The sequence below is a fragment of the Staurois parvus genome, unplaced genomic scaffold, assembly GCF_062004578.1.
Source record: "Staurois parvus isolate SC_StPar_1 unplaced genomic scaffold, SC_StPar_1.0 ptg000066l, whole genome shotgun sequence".
Taxonomy (NCBI): Eukaryota; Metazoa; Chordata; class Amphibia; order Anura; family Ranidae; genus Staurois; species Staurois parvus.
Window position 1 is genome coordinate 12,073,707 of NW_028317862.1, and position 21,434 is coordinate 12,095,140.

Consider the following 21,434-nt stretch of genomic DNA (forward strand, 5'->3'; position numbering starts at 1 on the left):
AGAGAGTGTGAGTGTGAGTGTGAGTGTGAGTGTGAGTGTGAGTGTGTGTGTGTGTGTGTGTGTGTGTAAGTAAAAATGTTTGCCCAGGGCCCAATCAGTATTAAAGATGGCCCTGGAAAAAGAGGATGCAGATCACCAAAACATGTTGGATTCTCCCAAGCTTTCAGTAATTATTTGATCTGCCAGACAAGCTGCTGATAAGGACTATGCTTGTATTTCACACTGGTAAAAGCACAATCGTAGGTTCAGTTCACTTCTGGCTTATTCACATTGTTGCCAGTCGAGTCCTGATGAAGGAGGCGTTTGGACCCTGAAACATGTTCACTACTTTTTTTTGGATTGTACTCGACTTTTGATGGAAAAAAAAATTGTACCTGGATCTCTTAGCAGTGCTGTGGCGCTTCAGTTTCAATTATCGCTACATTACACTACAAACCAAGGAGACTGTGGAAGATCCTCTGTGGTGTAGAAGCTGCCTGCCCAGTAACCAGATCACTTACACCAACATGAATACCTTAAGATAACAATACCAGTATGATAATCCTGCGGCTCCAGTGCTATCTTTCCACTTTCCTCAACCGTCTCTTTAGGATAAAGACAGGTCAGCTGCCTTTGCCAATTTGTATTAAATAGGCAGGCTCTGGGAGCGTCCTTATTCTTGCATTACCACAAGTCAGACCCTTCTCTGCATGCTCACTACAGACCTGTATATCCACTAAAAACAGCCCATGGATTATACCATCATCTGTCCTTTCACCATGGGTGGATGGAAAGAAAAACCGCTTGATTCCCCTATCAGTGTTGATGGGGGAATCCCTCCTGCAGTCCTATTGTGTTCTGTCAGCAGAATGCCTTCCCTGCTGGCAGAACACAAATGATCACTGCCAGCGGCTACAGCCGCCGGCAATCAAATAAAGAGTGACAGGCTAGTTGTACTGAAGTTGATCAATGGATCGACTTCTGTACAACCAGCCTATAGAACGAATCTCGGCCGGTCCCTGCTGAACTGGCCAAGATTCAATCCATATATGGCCAGCTTAAGTAGTGAGGCAAGAAGGATGACAGCCCTGGCAACACTCAACTTTTTAATGTCTCTGCAGTGCTGTGAAATTAAAGCTAAGCAATTTGCCTGTGGTTTTAAATGATTTGTAAAAAATTACAAAAGATCAATTAACAATTGTAAAACCACTTCTTTGTGGTGTAGACAAGTTGAGAAACAGCTGTCTTTTGGTGAGATGTTATACGTGCAGACTTTTAATCATGTATTAAAACATTTAATAATAGGCTTTCATAGAGGATACTTTTTATAGTGCAGAAATTTGCTACATAATATTCAAATTCTATACCTTTATCCATCAATTTCTAGTCAAAAATACAACACTTCTTTGTCAATATTTGCATATTTTAAATTATTTTGTCTTGTAATATAACTTTTAAAACATAAAAGGAATATTACTGCATACAACCTTAGTTTTCTATCTGCTTGCTTACATCAGTACCTGAGAAATTTTATACTTATGTGCAAGCAGATGGAATTTTAGGAAATAGAAAATTGTTTCCCCTACAAAAGAAGCCTGAATTACATAGTAAGATAGTGGTTCCATTGCCAAACCTTGTGATGATTCAACAAGGGTTTTGGAATTCTTGCAATACTACTTCTTTAAGGTGTAGACTATAGTTGGTCAAGCTGATGCTAAATGCACAGGCATGTCCTACTGTTGTCAAACAGAAAACCTGCCCTGAGCAACACTCAGCCACCAGGAGCACATACAGTAGACTGAAAGTGGCTGCAAAATTGCAGTATATGTAAAAAGTTTATTGATAAAATAGCCAAATAGCTACTTGCAAGGAAGATATGAAATAAGGCACTGAAGGGGGGGGGGGGGGTGTCTGTTTGCCCCCTCTCCTGTGAATTTTCTTCTTGTTGGACTGGGTTGGGGGCCCAATGGTTAAAAAAAGGAGGTTCATTGCATATAGATGATGACGTGTTTGATGATACTGACTGAGAAAATGAAACAACAGATTGTGGATGGCCATTGGGAGAATGAGGTGCTACTAGGAGGTGGTATAGTGGTTTGTAAATGAGAGGGGATCCTATTATTCTGAATTAGGGAAGATGTAGTAATCTTATCATGGGTTATACAGATAGAAGAACCTGCAGTGCAAATATTGATAGCAAGGGGAAAAGCTTTCGTGGAAGTGGAAGATGATGGATTAGAATCATGTTCCTTAGTTCTTAGGTAAACATCTTTGTTGTTGGTAGTATTGGGACCTTTGGTGTATTTGGAATTTTGGTGGTGTGCGTTACTCAGAGCTATTTTTTGTACATCCTTTGGGGAGTGCCACAGAGGAATTGTGGTTAACATGATTGGAAATCTTTCTATGGGGTAAGGAAGAAAAAGCCATGAAAGGGGTATGTGAGCTAGATTTTTCTTCCAACAGAACACTCTGTTTAGATTAGTCATCAAAATCCCTACAGAGCTTAGCTAGAGTTTTGATTAAGGAATCTTCCGTTTTTATGATGTGTTTTTTTAAAAATGTGGTGCCACTGTAGAAGATGGGATTGAGAATAGATAAGTGTAGAAATCAATTTTTTACTGTAGCAATGTTATGTTAGATAAGAATCTGGATCCACTTTTGAGTACAAAATTTGGAAATTTTATGCCATTCCGATAATGCATCAGTGTTCAGGAAGGGCAACTTGAGTATACATAAAAAAAACTGCTTTTGAAACGATCATACGATAATCTAATCGTTAGTACACAGCTTTCATCCAAAATCATTTGAAGGGACAAACAAAAAAAAAGTTTGTATGATACCAGATCATACAATTTTTGTTTAACCAGTACAGAAATCGTCTGACAAAAATCGGAAGAGCAAGACCACGCATGTTGAGAAACAAAAGAATACATTACAATACAACATCTTACATCATTTCCAAAGTTGAATTTTGTCATTCGAGAATTTTCGTAACTTAATTAACTTCTTCATTTTCGATTTGAAACTAGCATGCAAAAAAAAAAAAAAAAAAAGGATTATCTTTCGTCCGATATTCTCGTGTGTACCAGGCTTAAGACTTCATGCACACTGTGCTACCCTGAATACCTTTTCTCCTTACTGGAAATAAGCAGCTTAAAACAAAAACAAGACAAAAACAAAAAGAACAGTAAAAAAGACACTTTTGGGTTTTTTTTGTTTTTTTACAGGCCTTTATGCATGTTCACACTCATTTATTAATTTATTCTCGTTATTAGAATGCATTAACGCGTTTATGCGTGCTTTTTTTCTGCACAAATGCTCCTCTCTGAACATGCTACTGATGCTTTGTTTCCTGCCTATGTGTGCATGGACACAGACTAGCATGTCAAACTACCATTTATAAGAAGATAAAATAAAAACAAACTATAAAATAAGCATTTTCAAGCAGCAGGCCTTAAAAAGGAAAAACACAGAAGTTGGAAGGAAAGGAACTATGGGAATAGTGCCTATATATTTACTGAACACAAATTGTATATGGGTTGCAAACTCCATGATATTTATTCAGTAAAAGTACTCTATAGTAAACTAGCACAATGAAAGAAGCAGCAAAAAGGTTAGATATTACATTCACAATGCTAAAACTAAAAGCAGTTTAGAGGTCTAGAATAAATTAAAAGCAGAGTTGCAACAAACAAAAAACAGCCAATTCTAATGTAAATGCCTACTCCCATGATGCAATAGCAGCTTTCCTAATTCAAGCTGTGCAGTCAATGAATCAGTCTGAACAGTTTAGTAGAGACAATATTTTTCAGGATTTCACACAAAAGACTGAAAGAGCTGCATTATCATTGCAGGAAAACACAGTACAAGAGCTAATTGCTTACATTTGTTGTCTCCGTAACCCCTTATTTAAAAATATCCTATTTTTTTTTTTTAAGACCAATGAAAAGGAAAATTAAAATGTTTTTATTAAAAATTGTTTTGCGCTCCCCAAAAAAAGGTGTCCCCAATTTGCTGAAAGGGGAGGAGGAGAAGCAAGATCAATTAAAGTTGACCTTCACTCAAATTTACAACTTTAACTACCATTGTCTGAGCTCCAGAAAGCTGAAGCTGTTGTTTGGAACCTGCCAATTTATAGCTGAACGTGGCACATATAAAATATTAATTTGGAACGTTTCGTGGTAAGCCAGATTAAAATTGTATTATTCTTTAGAACACATCATAGCTAAACATAAACATTATAAAAGTCCATAATAAAAGTCCATAATATGGAATAATTTTTTTTTTTTTCTTGTGTGCGAATAGGATTCGCACACAAGAAAAAAAAAAATATCATTAATTTTTTGCGGTTTCAACACTTCTAACCACCTTCAAACACTTCTAACTGAATAGGCCTGTCGCCTGTTACTGGTAGACTACTGAACAGGGCTCCAGGGAAAGATCACCTCGTTCCACACTATGCTTATATAAGTTCTCTCCTCTGATCCTACTTCCTCCATAATACACCACAGGAGAGCAGTAATCTATGGCCCCAAGGTGGACAAAAAAAAAACAAAACACTATGACAGCTGAAATATGCTATAGAAAACTAACAGGAGAAAAAAAAGAACAAAAATGCAATGCCATGCTACACATTTTTCAAGCTGAAGGTTCTCTAGCAAATCATACTTTCTAACTGTAAGAAAATTGATGATACATATTTTGGATTGAGCACTTCTTTACACATATTAAAACCAGGTGTTATATCTGTCTGCAGCCTTTCAGTTGTACATAGCTATTTCAAAATTATAATAAATTTGTTGACCAATGCCAGAAGTCTTTGATTTTTTAGGCTGATCATATAATGTACGAATTTTGGTCAGTTCCTGATGAACCGGTCAAATTCAAACAGCGGGTAGGCCCTGCAAACCTTCCCTCCTTTCCTTTGTTCTTCGACTCAAAAAATGGAGGAAGGCAAAAAAATTGTCATCCAAACAACTGCTACATTCATTCACATGCTGTCAAACTACGACAGCCAGTTGTGAAAATACAATGGCCATAGAGGGGAATTCGTCCATTTGCGCTGTGACTGTCAGAATCTGAGGCTAAATGGAAAAAACTTCCGATAATGTATGGCCATCATTACACGAACGGGCATTTCAAAACGTAAATTTTGTGTATCTATTAGCACGTCTGGGTGAGTGAAATATTCTCCACTTATTAGGGAGTTGCATACATTACAATTGACATTTGTAACGTCCTATTTTGCATAAGAATCTATAGGGGGGGGGGGGGGTCTTAGCATTTGGGCCTCGGCCTGGCTTGTACCAAGAATTCACGTGGTGTTTTGATGCTTTTATAAAAACTTGAAGGGTAGTACTTTGAAACTAGTCTATAGGAGGGGTCTGCTTTCAGTATGCTAATGTTATGTACAACTGTAGGTTTATTGTTATAGGATTAGTGATTAACTTAGGAATGTTGGTCTATCATTGGTGCTAGATATGGGCTCAAGGGGGTACAGGTTAATGGCTAAGCCTTCAGTGGGGGCTTGATTGAAGATCATGACTAAATATCCACATTCCAAACATGTACTGTATATAATGTCTAGCTGGTCCATTCCGTCAGACTCTTCAGAGTGAATACATATGACCCTGGCAAGGTGAGCGATAGGTAAGCTCCTGAAGAAATGCTTTGGGTGTGCACTGTGGTAATATGTTTCTATCAGTGTGTTTGGTTGCAGGTATAATTGGGACTGTTGATCCTTATTTCAAAATGTATGGGTTAAGACAGAATCTCAGGAAAAATGCTGTTAAGAAAGTCAACAAATGCAAAAAACAAAGTTTCACTGCAAAATAGAAAAACAACAAATATAACGCAGCCAACCCTTCATATTTTTCAGCAAATGTATGAAATGAACAAATATTAAGTTCTTCAAGATCTTTGAGTCAACAAATACATTTGCAAATGAGGGGGCTGCCCACTGAAGTTACCGTATCTGCGTATATACTCCCTCCCCCCAAAAAAAAGTAAAATAGTTTTCATTTACAAAAGCATTTAAGCAAAAATGAATTCAGAAAGTTTTTAAAAGAGATGTAGACTAAAACTTTCCTACTGCCCGTAGATCTGCTGCATTGAGAATACTGGCACCCAAGTATGAGATATCCATAGTCACCATCCTCCAGTTTTCATCAAATGCAAAGTGTCTTAAAATTGAACTCCAGGGATACAGCAAGTGAAATAAGGTGTACGCCACTTTGTGGAATTATCTTTTATTAAAATTTTTACTGGAGTCCCAGGAATAAAGCAATCATTATACTATCAGTGCTCTGACAGAAGAGAAGCACTGTATTAAACAGCAGCAGCTCCTTCCTCCACTGTCCATTCACAGAATACTACAGTCTTTTGCAACTGGGCAAGAGGAGAGGAGGGGCAGGAAGAGCAGTTGCAAATGACTCTGCAGTTGCTGTATCAGAGATCTGAAGGTCCAGTGTTGGAGCAACAGAATTATAGCAATCAATCAGTAAATATTTAAAGCCTCATGCACACACACACAGTCTTTGCAGCCACTTTTAAGGGAGTTTTTTTTTTTTTTTTTTTTTTACTGCTTCCAAGCGCCCCTCAATATTATCCTAAGCGTTCATGCACACAGACTTTTCAGAAGCTTTTAGTGGTAGATACAAATCCTGAGCAGATTTCCTCTCCATTTCTGTTCTGTCGACAACTCAATATTTTTAATATTGGTAATAAATGGTAAACAGGAGAGTATGAATGTCCTTAACAGGGGCACAGACAGCAACAAAAAGCTGACTGGGGTTTTAATCCCTCTCCACTTCATCCAAAAAAAAAAAAAAAATTTTTGCTTTTAGGACCCTTTTAGATGGGACAGACCCATCAGCGGATCTATTTGCTCAGCGGGGGATCTCTCGGTTGATCCCCCTTGAGCAAGTGGATGACAGGCCTGTATCACAGACACAGCCCACTGTTTTCTATGAGGTGGTGGAATGGAAACAGACCGCCTGTCCATTTCCACCCAACTATCATCTGATCTGCCAGAAGGGTGGGGAACAGATCCCCATCCGTCTGTTTTTAGGATCGGATGCCAGAAGGTGTCAGCGGACACATGTCCGCTGACACTTGCCGGTCCATAGAGGGCTATGGATGGTCCGATTGGGTCTGCCTGAAAGGAGCCAAAGGTATAGTTACACTGGAAGTTCAATTTAGTTTAAGTTTTGGATAGGTGGAGTGGTGAAGAGTAAAAACTTCTGTAAAGCTTTCCTCTTGTCTGTGACCCTGTTGAGGAGATCTCGCCCCATTTTCACTGAAACCACATAAGTAATGAAGATTAGAAGTGTCACCGATAGAGATTGACAGACAATAATAAAATCCAACTGAGGCTCTTATCCTTCACCAGTGTTTATTGTTCTCTATGTCCCCAATAGAGAGATATTGTATTACTCTACTCTTGTGACACCCTATCATTAGGACAGTAAGTGAGGTCTAAAAATCCGTGAGGTTCAAACCGTTCCGCATTCTATCCAAAGCATAACAATTGGGTGGAGTTAGGTGCACACTATATATATCAATGACTCTCACAATATATATTTATATTTTGTCCTAATGAAATGTTAATCAGTTTAAACATGCTGGCATATAAAATTACACTGCTGGTTGTAGAGGGGTACAGCTATTTAATTTCTACAATATAAAATGGCATAATGTGGCTTAGGCTGTGCAGAAAATCAAACAAGTGTAGATGGACAATCTGTTTTTCTGGCACCATATGAGAGCTTGCTGACTTCATGTACAGAACAAAGCCAGCATCAAGTGATTAAGATTTTATTTAGAGCTCTCACTTCTTTTTTCTGTTTATCACATAGCTAAACTCATATGACTAGGTCTTCAAAAGGATATTCTAGTTCAGGCATCACTAAATGGTGGACCACGGTCCGGATGCAGACCTAGCCACTGTTATATCCAGACCCGATCATGCCATGTAGCAGCCGCTTCTTTTCCCCCATCCTCCGCCGCTGTTATAACAGCAGAGAGGACAGCAGGAGACAGAACATTTCTGGAGCGAGTGTGGAATAACAGCACAGTATTGAACAGAGATTGAGAGTGGAAGCTGTCATAACATTTCTGGATCAGATGCGGGAAGCACAGCACAGCATTGAATAGAGCACGAGAGCTGCCGGGGGTTAACTTCTTAAGTTAACCAGTGGCTGTTTGGAAGCAGGGCAACGCTAGCAGCTAATCACCTGCTGGTTAATACAAAAAGTTAACCCCCGCCGCTCCCGTGCTCTTTTCAATGCTGTGCTGTGCTTCCTGCATCTGATCCAGAAATGTTATGACAGTTCCCGCTCCCACACTCTGTTCAATACTGTCCTGTTATTCCACACTCGCTCCAGGTCAATAAGACCTCACATCTCTCCTCTGCAATGTAAAGCATTGGATAAAAAAAAAAAAAAAAAAAAAAAAGCATTGCTCTAGTGCTTTAAAAAAAAAATAAAAATGGCAGGAACCGGAAGTGACATCGCTCCAGTCCTCCAAGGGCATAGAGATGAGTGGAGGCTGTCTTATCTTCACTCATCTCTATGGGAGAGCTGAATTTACACTCCGCAGAGCTCAGTGAGGAGAGCTCTGAAAGCAGATTGGGGGGAAGGGAAACACATCCCTGCACACAGCCCATAGGAACAGAGCTGAGACTGTCAATCTGCTGGAAGTCCCTCCCCATCACCATTCTTCTCTTGGTGTTAGGAAAACGTGTCAGAAGTGACAGCACAGGAATGCAGCAGCAGACAGAAATGACACTTCGTGCTAGGGATGCACCGACACCGAGTAATTTTCACAAGTACTCTTGCTTCAGATACCAGAAACCTATACTATTATTACAGTATTAATAAAAATTGTACCAAAAAGATTACCCCCACTGCTCCTGTGTAAACCCAGGCTTGTCAAAGCGTGAGTTCACACAGGAGCAGTGCGGGAAGCCTCCCTGCATGCATCCCATGCTGAGCGGAGAGTGGGCATGTGGGGATGTATACTATGGAGGCAGATGCTCCATATTCTCAGCGGTAGGAGAGAAATGTTAAATTCCCTCTACTTTCTCTCCCCTTCTTGCAGGGATGATAGTTTGGGCTAGAGGGCTTTTGATTGGTCAGCACCGTCACATGGAGAGGAGAGAAAGCCGCAGGGATTTCAAATTTCCAAACCTGTAAAGCGGCTCTCTCCTCTCCTTGCAGGGATGACAGTACGGGCTAGACGGCATCTGATTGGTGAGCACCATCCATGTGACAGTGCTGACCAATCAAAAGCCCTCTAGCCCGTACTGTCATCTCTGCAAGGAGAGGAGAGAAAGTGGTGGGGATTTCAAATCCCAGCCACTCTCTCTCTCTCTCTCTCTCTCTCTCTCTTCTACCATTGAGAATAAGGAGCATCTGCCACCATAGTATACATCCCCACATGCCCATTCTCCGCTTTGGGAAACCTTCCTACACCGCTCCTGTGTGAACTCAGGCTATGACAGCCTGGGTTCACACAGGAGCAGTGGGGAAACTGCATGCGATTTGGACAGGAATCACATTCTTGTTCAAATCGCATGCTATTCTTTGCGGTGCAATTTGCATCCATTCATTTTGTATTGCACCACAATGTATTGCTACTTTGTATCCATGAGTACTTGACCAAAAGTATTGGTACTCATACTCGCTGATAAAAAAAAAAAAAAGGGTATCAGTGCATCCATACTTCGTGTTCTTAACTGAATCAAGTACACACAATAGAGAGATATCCTTTGTTCATATTTCATGTCTCATGTTCACAATCACTTTAACAGAATTGTCAATATTTACCACAGCTTTCACGAAGGTCAGAATTAGAAGTGTGACCTGTTGGGTGCCCCAACTCCACATTATGGAGACTCCATCCATCAAATAGGCATGACACTATCAACTAGTTTATAATAACAGTGGCAGTTGGGTGGGCTGTGAATTTTATATGGGATATCTTACAACAAAAGTCCCCCACAAAAACAAAAAACCACAACATATTTAACTAGGCAAAATAACTAAAAATATACCCTCCCCCCCCCCCCCCAAAATACCACTAATATAATATTGATAGTTCATTCCAGATATGTAAACATTAGCTTAATATACATTACATTTAATTGCCTTCTAAGGGAACATACAGGTTCAGCGCTACTAAAATTGCAGCATGCAGGATATTTTTTAACATATCTCTCTGCTGAGAAAATCACCCATCGACATAAATGAAAGTTAAAAGCACATGTGTTCCCATTCAGTTTGCTACATATTGTATCATATCCCATATGAAAGAAACCTTAAAGCGTAACTAAACTCTGCAATATTTTCCAACGATCCTATGGGGTTGATTTACTAAAACTAAAGTGTGCAATACCTGATGCAGCTGTGCATGGTAGCCAATCAGCTTCAAACTTTAGCTTGTTCAATTAATATTTGACAATAAAACTTAGAAGCCGATTGGTTTCTATGCACAGCTGCACCAGATTTTGCACTCTCTCTAGTTTTAGAAAATCAACCCCAGTGTCTGCGAGTTCCCATGCCAGAGTTGACTTCTTCGGGGTGTCGGGGTTTTTAGCTGTCTAAGTTGACCTGTGCAGGATGACAAAACACATCCCAGCACCATGCCTAGAATACAGCCAAGCTTGTGAGAGAGGAGAGAAGAATCAATAAAAAGGTACAGCAAGCGACAAAATGTCTTTGAACCTAATGCAGGAAAAACATTAAAAGGTAAAAAGATATTTTACCTTTAAAACCACTTTAAATGTTTTAGGACATTAAAAGCATCTATAATATTTTTTGCATGTTTTATCTGAGATGTAAAAGTGGAGAGGAAAAAAAGAAAAAGAAAAAAAACATTAAAACAAAAACTGAATATATATATATATATATTTTATAGGTAGGTGACATTCCTTTGAAATTGCTAGTTACCTGTGTGTTCTACTGATCCCAGATTCATAACTTCCTGGGTGACTGGCCTGGAACAAACATCAATGAAGTTAAATGAGAACTGCAACATGCTTGCTGAAAGTCAGTGGTTTCAAAAATACTGAACTGAAAAGATCAGAATGACAGCAAGGAAAGTAGCACTTTCAGTAGGAGGTCAGCAGTGGCAACCTACCTTTCATGACAGGTTTCCTAAATAAGTACAACTCATCTAAAGTAGGTTGAAAATATCAGGCTGTCTACTTAGCCATCCATCAATCCTATACCCAATGTAAAAATATTTTATTATTCACGGCCTTATTTGTTAAGTCTCCACTTTATGAATAGTTGATGAATCAACTTTTTTTCTGTGTTCTAGATTTTTGCTTTTCCAAAATATTTTTGGCTATGTTTTCAATTCCAGTGAGACAGGTTTCAAAAGAAAAGCAGAACTGTTTTTAACACAGAATACATTGCTGTTCATGCTGTGCTGATTGCAGTTCTCAGTGTCAGTTCAGGAGAAAAATAAAATCATCTATTAGAATCTTGAAAAAAATGGCACAGTCATGGCCCGCAGGGATCCCTCACTTAGAGATAGCACACTGATCTCCCTCACATTTTGGCAGAAGTACAGGGGACCATTGCAAATCATCTCATTGTGCATATGTAGTTAAATGTCAAACTTGAAAACTAAACATGGAATGACAATATTTAAAGAGGACAAAAACTACCAGCTCAGAGATTTTTGGTTTTATCCAGGCATTGCTGTAGGGCTTTTCTTAGCCCTTATATTCCCTAAAGTGGAATTATCAAAAAGAGCATCCTCCACTCAATCCAAGCTTTCATATACAATATATACGTAGAAGCCATAAATACACTGCACACTGTTCTGCATAAAACACAAGGGGATTTACTCTCTGGTATACAGTGTCCTCTCTCTGGTATAGGTCGCCATGGTTGGTAGCCAAAAACAACAAAAAAAAAAATCAGTTTTGCTAGCACAAACAACCTCATATGAATTTTGAGTTAGTAGCTTCAAAGCAAGCAGCTAGTGTTGGGCTTTCTTATTATAAAGCCTAGATTGCTGTGATAATACTGCCATGCAAGCACCCTCTTATACAGGTTTATTTGTATAGAATTCTAAATATAAGAAAAAAGGTAAGCGGTTTCAAGTTCTGCTAGGAGAGAGGGAGCACTGGGTCTTCTTATACCACATTCAGCTACCCGTTTTTAGATGACCTCACTATTTGCTGGACACAAATGGCAAATGTGAAACATTCACCTGAAACATATTACATTATTTATTAGATTATTTTCAATTTTGCAGTACTGAACATAGTAAAAACATTTAAATAGATACATTTTCTTCAGGACTGTACAAGATTGTCTATTTTTTTTTTAAAGTTTGCACTAGATATCCATTGACAGCATAAACTCTCAACAATAAAAAGAGAGCATACTATGTGATATATACAGTACTCATATGCTACTGAGAAAGTTTATGGTCTGCACTCTACTAGCTTCATTTTGTTTGCCAATTAAAAATAAATAAAACTAAGATGAACTTCAATTCAATAGAAAAAGCATGACATTACACTCCAGAATGAGTGACTGGTAAAACCACTAAATAAAACCAATGAACACGAACAAATGCCTTACAATGTACATGAAGCCAATGTGAAGTTTATAAATAAATAACTTAAAATTTTTGCACAATATGCTAACGGAAAGCACAGCTTAAAAGCAAAAATTGTGTTCAGGCCACTTAAGACGAAGCAATAGGTTTGCTTTATCCCCCAGCCCCCATCAGCATATACTTACCTTAACTTTTTCACCACCAGTTTGTTCAGCGCCAGGAGCTAAAAGGTAATATCCCAACATTTTCCTTTAAGGAGAAGCCAATCAGTGCTGTCACAGGAAAGTCCAAGTTGCAAATCTAGCGACTTGTAGCATACACAAAGGCTTGCTTTCTCTCCTGATGGTAAAACATGCAGGGATCAAAAGTAGCCCTCCATTAGCAAACCACCGATTCAATGTAGATGTGCAAATTCAATTATTAGCTTATACTGAAAAAAAAAAAAAAAAATCAAATGTGTTTTGGGGGTCAGAAAACACTCTCCCTTCATTGCTTCAGTTAAAAGAAGCTTTAAATGTACTCAAAATAGGGCTTTCCTGTGTGAATCTGTGTAAGCAAGCTAACTGCTGGATAAGTAGAGTTACTGGCCAGCAATATCTGTGCCAGCAATCAAGATGACATTTTAACTGCTCATGCAGATACTACTGGCCAGTAACGGTTTTTTAGTGTAAACTTATAAATTAATTTGGACTCTTATCCTTTGGGCTGGCACTCCTTTCCTTTAGTGCGTGCTTTTTTTCTGATAACCTGCTGGGGTACCCTCTGGAAAGTAGCCTTGTCTGTTGTGAACAGTCCAACTTCAGTCAGTGTGCTCGCTGAATGCTTTTGTTCTCTCATTACTTTGTATGAGCCAACATCAAAACCCAGAGCTTCTTGGAAGCTTTTATCTTCATTGGAGTCATCTTAACAGTGGGCATGTAGTCAAGTCCTAGATTGTTTAGACCAGGCCTCAAAATTTCCACTCGCATTTGTCGAGTGGAGATAAGATGGGGGCAAATCACTGCCAGAGCTGGCGCCACCATAAGTATGCCCTGACACACACTGTACCCATCAAAGCACAGCGAGAAAGGGGGGGGGGTGAGGGCAGCAGCTGGTCCCAACAGAAGGTAAGGATCGGAGTGCTCCATCAGTAATGAGAGGTTCTAATCTGAGCAGCGAGAACCACAGCCCACAGGTGGATGGCTGGAGATCCATGCAGAGTGCCCGCTCTGCCGCCTGGACGGAGCGGGGGTCAGACAGGAGGCAGCAGGGAGGTCAAGGGGAGAACTGGGCATCGAAGCTGAGCAGGGGGAACAGGGTGCATTCTTTGAAGTGGCAGGATGTCTCCAGTGGCTCAGCTCTCTGGCATGTCATGTGTCATTTGGGCTGGGAAAAGATCGGCAGAAGGAGCTCAGCAGCAGTGAGAGCCAGACATCTGCATGAAACCGTCCTCCTCCTCCTGCACACCGGCATCCCTGTGGTGACCTCGCAACCCCGGCTTATGAGCACCTCTTAGCCCTCACCCTAACTGGGACTGCTCAAGTCCAACCAACCGCCGCTGCCTGATGACCTGATGAAGAGGTTCTCCTGTGTCCTGTAACACTGCCCCCTCCTGTCTCACTGCCCCCCTCCTGTGATGTTGCCCACCCCTCCTGTCCACCTCCTGTCATGCTACCCACCTCCTATCCCTCTGCCCACCTCCTGCGACACTGCCCCCCAGTTGGTCTGGAGACCATTGACAGGCAGGCTGGCTGACTGACACAGGCAGCCCTGCTCCCACGTGTCTTGTGTTTCACCCTGGCAGTGCAGAGACTGCTCAGGGTGCCGGTGGTGACACATGCATGAGGGGTCTAGGGATGGGGAGGATCCATCTGCACGAGGAGTCCGGGGATCTGGTGAGTCCGATGATGGGGGGGGGGAAAATCTGTCTGCACACATTACAATCTGCACAGGGACACATGACCACTCTGCCCATCACTCAGCTGCACACAACTCATTTTCCATGTGCCTAGACTGGCTCCTGGAGCCCACACACACCTAGACACATCAAACTTTTATGGGGCATGACACATACATACACATTCACACAAACATGTACACATATTATATATGTACACATATTATATATATATATATACACACATATACATACACACACATTTACACATACACATACGCACATATTTACAGGGCCAGTGGCAGCATATGGCTGGTTAGGAAGCGGAGTTAAAGTACCTCGATTGAGACACTCCTCCTTCTGCACATACTACTACTGTTACTGGAGGAGAAGAAGATGTTTACATTGGTTTATGTTAATATTGTTAAATTTGTTGATGGTAAATGTTTTATGAAGGTTAAAGTTACAAAAATAAATATTAACAGTGTAATTTCATGAGATAATTTACGAGAACACATTTAGGGGCGGAATTAGGGGCGGGGCAGGGTAGGGGTTGGGTGGGGCAACTGGTGGCGAGTAACTCTTAAGGCCTGGCTGTTAGCTCAAGACTTGACATTTTGATCCCTGGGTTAGACAGTGTAGAAGGGGGAGGAAAGCCTGATGACTTCAATCTCCCCAGATGCCTATACTTATTCATGATGTAAAGTAAAAAATTATTATATTTGCACAATCTTTTGCATGTCAGCTGCATGTTGAAGAGCCAGCCACAGGGCAGTGCACCAAGGAGCCACCCACGGGGCCATGCAATAAAGAGAAGATGAAAGTTTAAAAACCGTCCAAATGATTTCCTCTCTCACACCTGTGCCAGGCCATTGACTCAAATTATTGCATCAGCATGACAACCAGCATGTTCAGGAAAAGAAATCAGCAATGGCGGCCTACACATTTCTCAAATGAAAGGTTTCCTTTACAGCAAAACAAAACCCTCATCCTTATTTACAGTGAAGGAAGCTGCTATCTTAGCCTCTATATGATCTGCAGTTAGAACGATGCTGCATGTTTGATCAGCTATGACACTAGTCATCTGATGGCTGGACAGTTTGGCTGAGAGCTAATCTAAGCACAGTAGTAACTAACAACTGTTTTGGGAAACTTAAAGTGTAACTAAAGGGGTGGATATTTACCTGTCCCAAAGTCCCTTCCCATTGCCCGCATCTTCTTCTGAATGCTGGCCTTTGGGCCTCTTCATTTGCCGGCTAGGGATGATATCACTCCTGTGCATGCGTAGAAGCCAGTCATCCTGGCACAGAGAGACTGGCCCAGCACTGTAAGCATGCAGCTTCCCTCCAAAATGATGTATTATGTATATCTTTACACATTTTTACATGATCATTGCAAAATTACCTAATGAAAACCTTGAGGTTGATGGGTTGAAGGCTGGCTCTCTCTTTTTTTGGCTGCTTTAACCACTTAAGCAATGGTACATTGTGGGGTTTTCAGAGGTTATACCAGGATGATGCCTGCAGTTACAGGCATCTTCCTGGTATCTTTGTTTACAGCTGGCGATGGATGTTTTTCTGTAAAAGTGATCCTAGTGGCCAATTAGCCATTAAACTGATTTTACAGGCAGCAGAAGAGGGTCTTCCCCCCCACCCCCCCCCCCCCCCCGCTTCCTGGGCTCTCCCATCCCACCCTAAGTGAAGAGTATTTTGTTACTTCTGGTTTTGCCAGATGTAAAGCAAACCATTACTGGCTTGGGAAAGCATCGGATCAAACCGATCTTGGTCTGATCTGATGCTTTTAACTGCATAGGAGAGACCTGGGAACTAATAGACCACATAGCTCTCAGTAAAAAGTGCGTGTCACTTCCCATGCTATCACAGAAAAAAGATACAGTGTAAAAATAAAGAAAGGGGTTAAAAGCGTCCCCGTCCCCCCATGATTGCATGCAATGGCGAATGTGTTGGTCCCACAAGAACATGTAAACAGTGGCCGCGCCACATATGAGCTAACACTACGAACATCAGAACAAGAGCAATAATTCTAGCATCAGACCTTCTGTGTAAATTTCAGGCTTTTAAAGCATCACCTACCAAGTCAATACTATTCCCCTTAGATGACAGAGAACGGACATCGCCTATGGAGAATTTGGTGTACATAGTTTGTCGCCTTGCATGGGTGTGTGCAATTTTAAAGCATGACATGTTTGGTATCCGTTTACTCGGTGTAAAGTGTATTCTTTCAAAAAAGCGGCTTTTGAAAAACCTCTGCACAAATACCGTGTGACATAAAACATTGTAACACCCACTATTTTATTCTCTAGGACCTTTGATTAAAAATATATAAATGTTTGAGGGTTCTAAGAATTTTCTAGCAAAAAAAAAAATGCTGGATTTTTACATGTGTGAGAAGGGTCATAATATTATTATACAGGATTTATATAGCGCCAACAGTTTGCGCAGCGCTTTACAATATAAGGGAGACAGTACAATTACAATACATTCAGTACAGAAGGAATAGGAGGGCCCTGCTCGTGCAGCTTACAATCTAAAGGAAGGGGGAGGTGATACAAAAGGTGATAGCTGCGGGGGATGATCTTGCGGAGGTGATTCAAGTACAGTTCTTAGGTGGAGGTGGGGTAGGCTTCCCTGAAGAAGTGAGTTTTCAAAGATTGCCTAAAGGCAGACAGGGTGGGGGCTGACCGGACATGCTGTGGTAGGGAATTCCAGAGGATGGGAGAGGCTCTGGAGAAGTCCTGCAGGTGAGCGTGGGAGGAGGATATCATGGGAGGAGCGCAGTGGGCGATTCGGGCGGTATCTGTGGATGAGGTTGGTGATGTAGCTAGGGGCAGTATTGTGGATGGCTTTGTAAGCTGTGGTTAGTATTTTGAATTTTATACGTTAGGTTAGTGGAAGCCAGTGGAGGGATTGGCAGAGAGGGGCAGCAGTAGCTGATCGGTTGGTAAGGTGTATGAGTCTAGCAGCAGCATTCATAATAGACTGAAGGGGGGATAGCCTGTGTAACGGTAGACCAGTGAGGAGGGAGTTGCAGTAATCGAGGCGGGATATAACCAAGGCGTGGATAAGTTGTTTTGTGGTGTCATTGGTCAATAAGAGGTGGATTTTGAAAATGTTCCGGAGGTTGAGGCGGCAGGATTTAGCCAGTGAGTAGATGTGGGGCCCAAAGGAGAGGTCAGAGTCTAGGATTACACCTAGCACCCTGGCATGAGGGGAAGGACCAATGGTTGTGCTGTTGATCTTAATGGTAAAGTCATGGGTGAGGGATCAGGGAGGAGGAAATATTACAAGCTCAGTTTTTGAAAGACTGAATTTAAGGTAGTGATGTGACATCTATGCGGATATGTCGCTTAGTAGATTTGTGATACGTGAGGAGGTTGAGGGGGTGAGCTGGGGAGTGGAGAGATAGATCTGGGTGTCATCAGCATAGAGGTGGTATTGGAAGCCATGGGAGGTTATCAGTTGGCCCAGGGAGGAGGTATAGAGAGAGAAAAGGAGGGGCCCAAAAACAGAACCTTGGGATACCCCAACAGAAAGAGGAAGCGGAGGAGGAGTTGTATGTGACACTGAAAGTGCGCTGAGAAAGGTAAGAGGAGAACCAGGAGAGAGCAGAGTCACGGAGGCCAATGGAGTGGAGTTTACGGAGGAGGAGTGGGTGGTCGACTGTATCAAAGGCAGCGGACAGGTCTAGGAGTATGAGTATGGAGTAGTGGCCTTTGGTTTTAGCAGTTAGTAGGTCATTAGTGAGTTTTAGTAGGGCAGTATCTGTGGAATGCTGTGGGCGGAAGCCAGACTGTCAGGGATCAAGAAGGTTGTTGTCGGTGAGGTAGTGTTAGCAACTGCCTGGCGGTACCTCTAGCAGTCCACAGGACAGGATTCCCCAGAGCGCGGAGTCTAAGCCCCAGCCTGCTTGTTCACCAGGGCCCCTGACGGTGGGGGATGGACTTGGAGCAGACTGGAACCAGGTCACGGCCCCTGAGTACACCCGTCTGCGGTAGAGAAATCCGCCGGGGGTCTGTGCAGGTGGAGAGCCTGACGTGAAGAGGCAGAAGACGGAAGCAGGGATGGCTGGATCTGTGCCAGATGGAGGGATGGATGGATGAGCGTGGTCACACAGGCCAGGTCGATAACAGAGGGGTCAGCGTAGTACAAGGCAGCAGGCAGAAGAATAGTCAGGTCAAACTAGCTAGGAGTCAGAGCAGAAGTCAGCAGAGGTCAGGTCCAAGCAGGTCAGCAACGAATCTCAAACAACAGGAATACAGGAACACAGGAATAAGACCATACAGCAATGAGTGTAAGTGCAGGGCAGGTTTAAATAGTGCGCCCTGCGCTGCCATTGGTGCCAGGCGAGCAGCTGCGATCACGAGTGCACATGCGCGGCCGCCGCCATCCAGGTCCTAGTGTCCGCAGGCTAGAATGGATCGGCGCTCTGCGCATGCGCGGAGCCATTCGTTGCCGCGATCCCTAACAGGCAGCAGTTCATACGGTTGTGAACAAGGAGCTCGAGAAGCTTGGAGGCAAATGGGAGCAGGGAGATGGGTCTTAAGTTATTCAAACAGGTGGGGTCCAGCGAGGGTTTTTTGAGGATGGGGGTAACCAGTGCATGTTTGAGCGGGGAGGGAAAGGTGCCCATGGAGAGTGAGGTTGAAGATGTGGGTTAGAGAGTTTAGGATAGAGCAGGAAGGAGGCTGCAACAGTCGAGAGGGGACAGGATCCAGGGTACAGGTGGTGAAGTGGGCCTTGGAAAGGAGTTTGGTAACTTCCTTGATGGTAACAGGGTCGAAGGAGGAGAGTGTAGAGTTTGGTGTTGGGCCCTGTATGTTGGTTAGAGGAGGAAGCTTGACACTGGAGATCTCATCACGAATTGTGTCGATCTAATAGGCCTGGTCTTAAGATGGTTAAGGTATCACCGCTAGCCGCGCTCTCCAAACAACAGGAAAACATTCAACATTCTACTGAGCATCGGATTACAAGAAATTGGTACAAAAGGCAAAATTAAGGTATTTACACTAACTGCATTTAAAATGATTTTAATACATATAACTGCATTTATTGGTTTTTCATAACTGCCAGGAGTGTTTTCAGCTTTATAATGGGGAAAATCATCACAACTCTTCAGATACTGTCAGGCCAAGCGTCACAGCGGACTGAGCACGGCTAAATGAGAGCAAATTAAAAAAGGTTGTAGATCATTCAGCAGCAGCAGAACTTGAAAACAAACAATTAAAATATCGGCTTTCTACAGAAAAAAAAAAAAAAAAAAAAAAAAAAAAAAAATCACCATTAGGATCACCGTTGCATCTTTTCAAATTTATAACAATCTGGGGATTAACATTCAGTTTATCTGAAGAAATATCAGACCAGGGATCTAAATCTGTAATGTAAATTATATACATAGTTTGTGCTGTGTTGCCTTAGCAAATAGGATACTAATCCTACATGAGTGCTGAGTAATGTTGACTATTCCAAGTTGAAAAAAAACAAACTCAAACATTTCACAGAACCCATAGTAACAAGTCTGTGCTCACCTCCCAACCTGTGTAAAGTAACACTTTAAAAATGACAAGGGGAGGGGGGGGGGATTCATTAAAGGTGTTACAAAACTAGCCGTTTTGTACTTTTAAAAACTGCCTCCACCTAATTCAGGAAAGCCTTATGACAGTTTTGCAAAGCTTTTTGACACGTGTGCCAGGTTCACTTAGTTCTTATTATTGCCACTTTTAGAATGTCTATATGGCTGGAACTGACTCTAAAAAAATTGCTGCTAGTTCACAGTTAGAAAATTGGTGGGAGTTAAGACCAAATCTGAGTTGGCGTGCAGAAAGACACCAGTGGTCAGAGTGGGTATTTTGTGTTAGGATGCGGTCATGAATATGACAGCTTCCAGCACAGGACTCCCTGGTTGCTATGAAGCTGGCGGATACGGGTGTCATAGCAACCAATTACTCACCCCCAACCCCATTCAGCTGCCAGCCAGGGAAAGTGGTGATACTGGGGCATGAGGTCAATAGCATTTCTGCCCTTGTTTAGTTTTTGCTGTGGCTAAGGAATCTCCCAGGCAGCAACTGAATGGGAATGGGGATGAGTCATCCGATGCCATGGCATTGGGTAGCAAGGGGCTGACTATGCACTGAGGACACTCAAGCCTCAGTGGCATCCCCTGGCAGGTACATAAATCTGTCGCCTGCATCGACATTTACTGTGCAGAGGAGCAACTCAATTTTAAAAAAGTGTTTCTATGACACTCTTTGTGAATTCCAATTAGTGTTTTATGCATTGGCATACACTGAACAATCTTTTATTCAGTATGGCCAACACAAGTCATGGCAAGTAGTGGCAGAGCCGGAGTTCATATTTCTTATATACTTTGTTGCTGATAAACATTCATGCAGTTAACAGATTATTTAAAGTATAAGTATGGGATGTCAGAAAGCACTCTGGATACATGAATAAAAATATATGTGAGCTGCTGGCACTAAAGGACCGCCCTTGGTATCCTCACTGGTGAATGAAGTAAAAAAGGTGTAACGCTCAAATAATAAAATACTGAAATACACTGCTAAAATAAATATATGCTTGTGAATTAATAGGTATTAGTGAAATAAATTAAGCAGCAATAAATATATAGCAGTAATAATGGAAAAAGGCAAAGTGAGGCGCTCTGATCTGCGCTAACAATATAAGACATGTGAATAAATACTCAATATATGATAAATGTAGTAAAAATATACGTGACACTGAGCGGTCAGCGTTCAGTGATATAGAAATTAATTAGGGACTTCTTGTGAACATAAATCAAATAGCACAATTGTGATGAACACCGATATGAAAAAAAAAATCCAGAAATGAATCCGTGAACAGGTGACTTCCAGTGCTGGTGAATGCATGAGAAATGTTCTCTTATATGAACTCACCAGAAGCACATATAAAATGCGCATGAACGGCTGTTTTTTCTCCCAGATAGGTCAGGCAGCACATCTATC

At 41.7% G+C, this 21,434-nt stretch overlaps 1 protein-coding gene across 6 annotated transcripts in view; it reads right to left on the reverse strand.

The window, feature by feature from the left end:
- Positions 1-21,434, reverse strand: part of DIPK1A (divergent protein kinase domain 1A) — a 199,342-nt gene that overhangs the window by 167,127 nt on the left and 10,781 nt on the right. The window contains exon 2 of one of the 6 annotated variants that reach the window (XM_089668950.1): positions 10,929-10,975. The exons of the other annotated variants lie outside the window; for them this stretch is intronic. The gene's annotated coding sequence lies outside the window, so the exon portion shown is untranslated. The remainder of the gene's footprint in view (positions 1-10,928; positions 10,976-21,434) is intronic. 6 annotated transcript variants of the gene reach the window in all.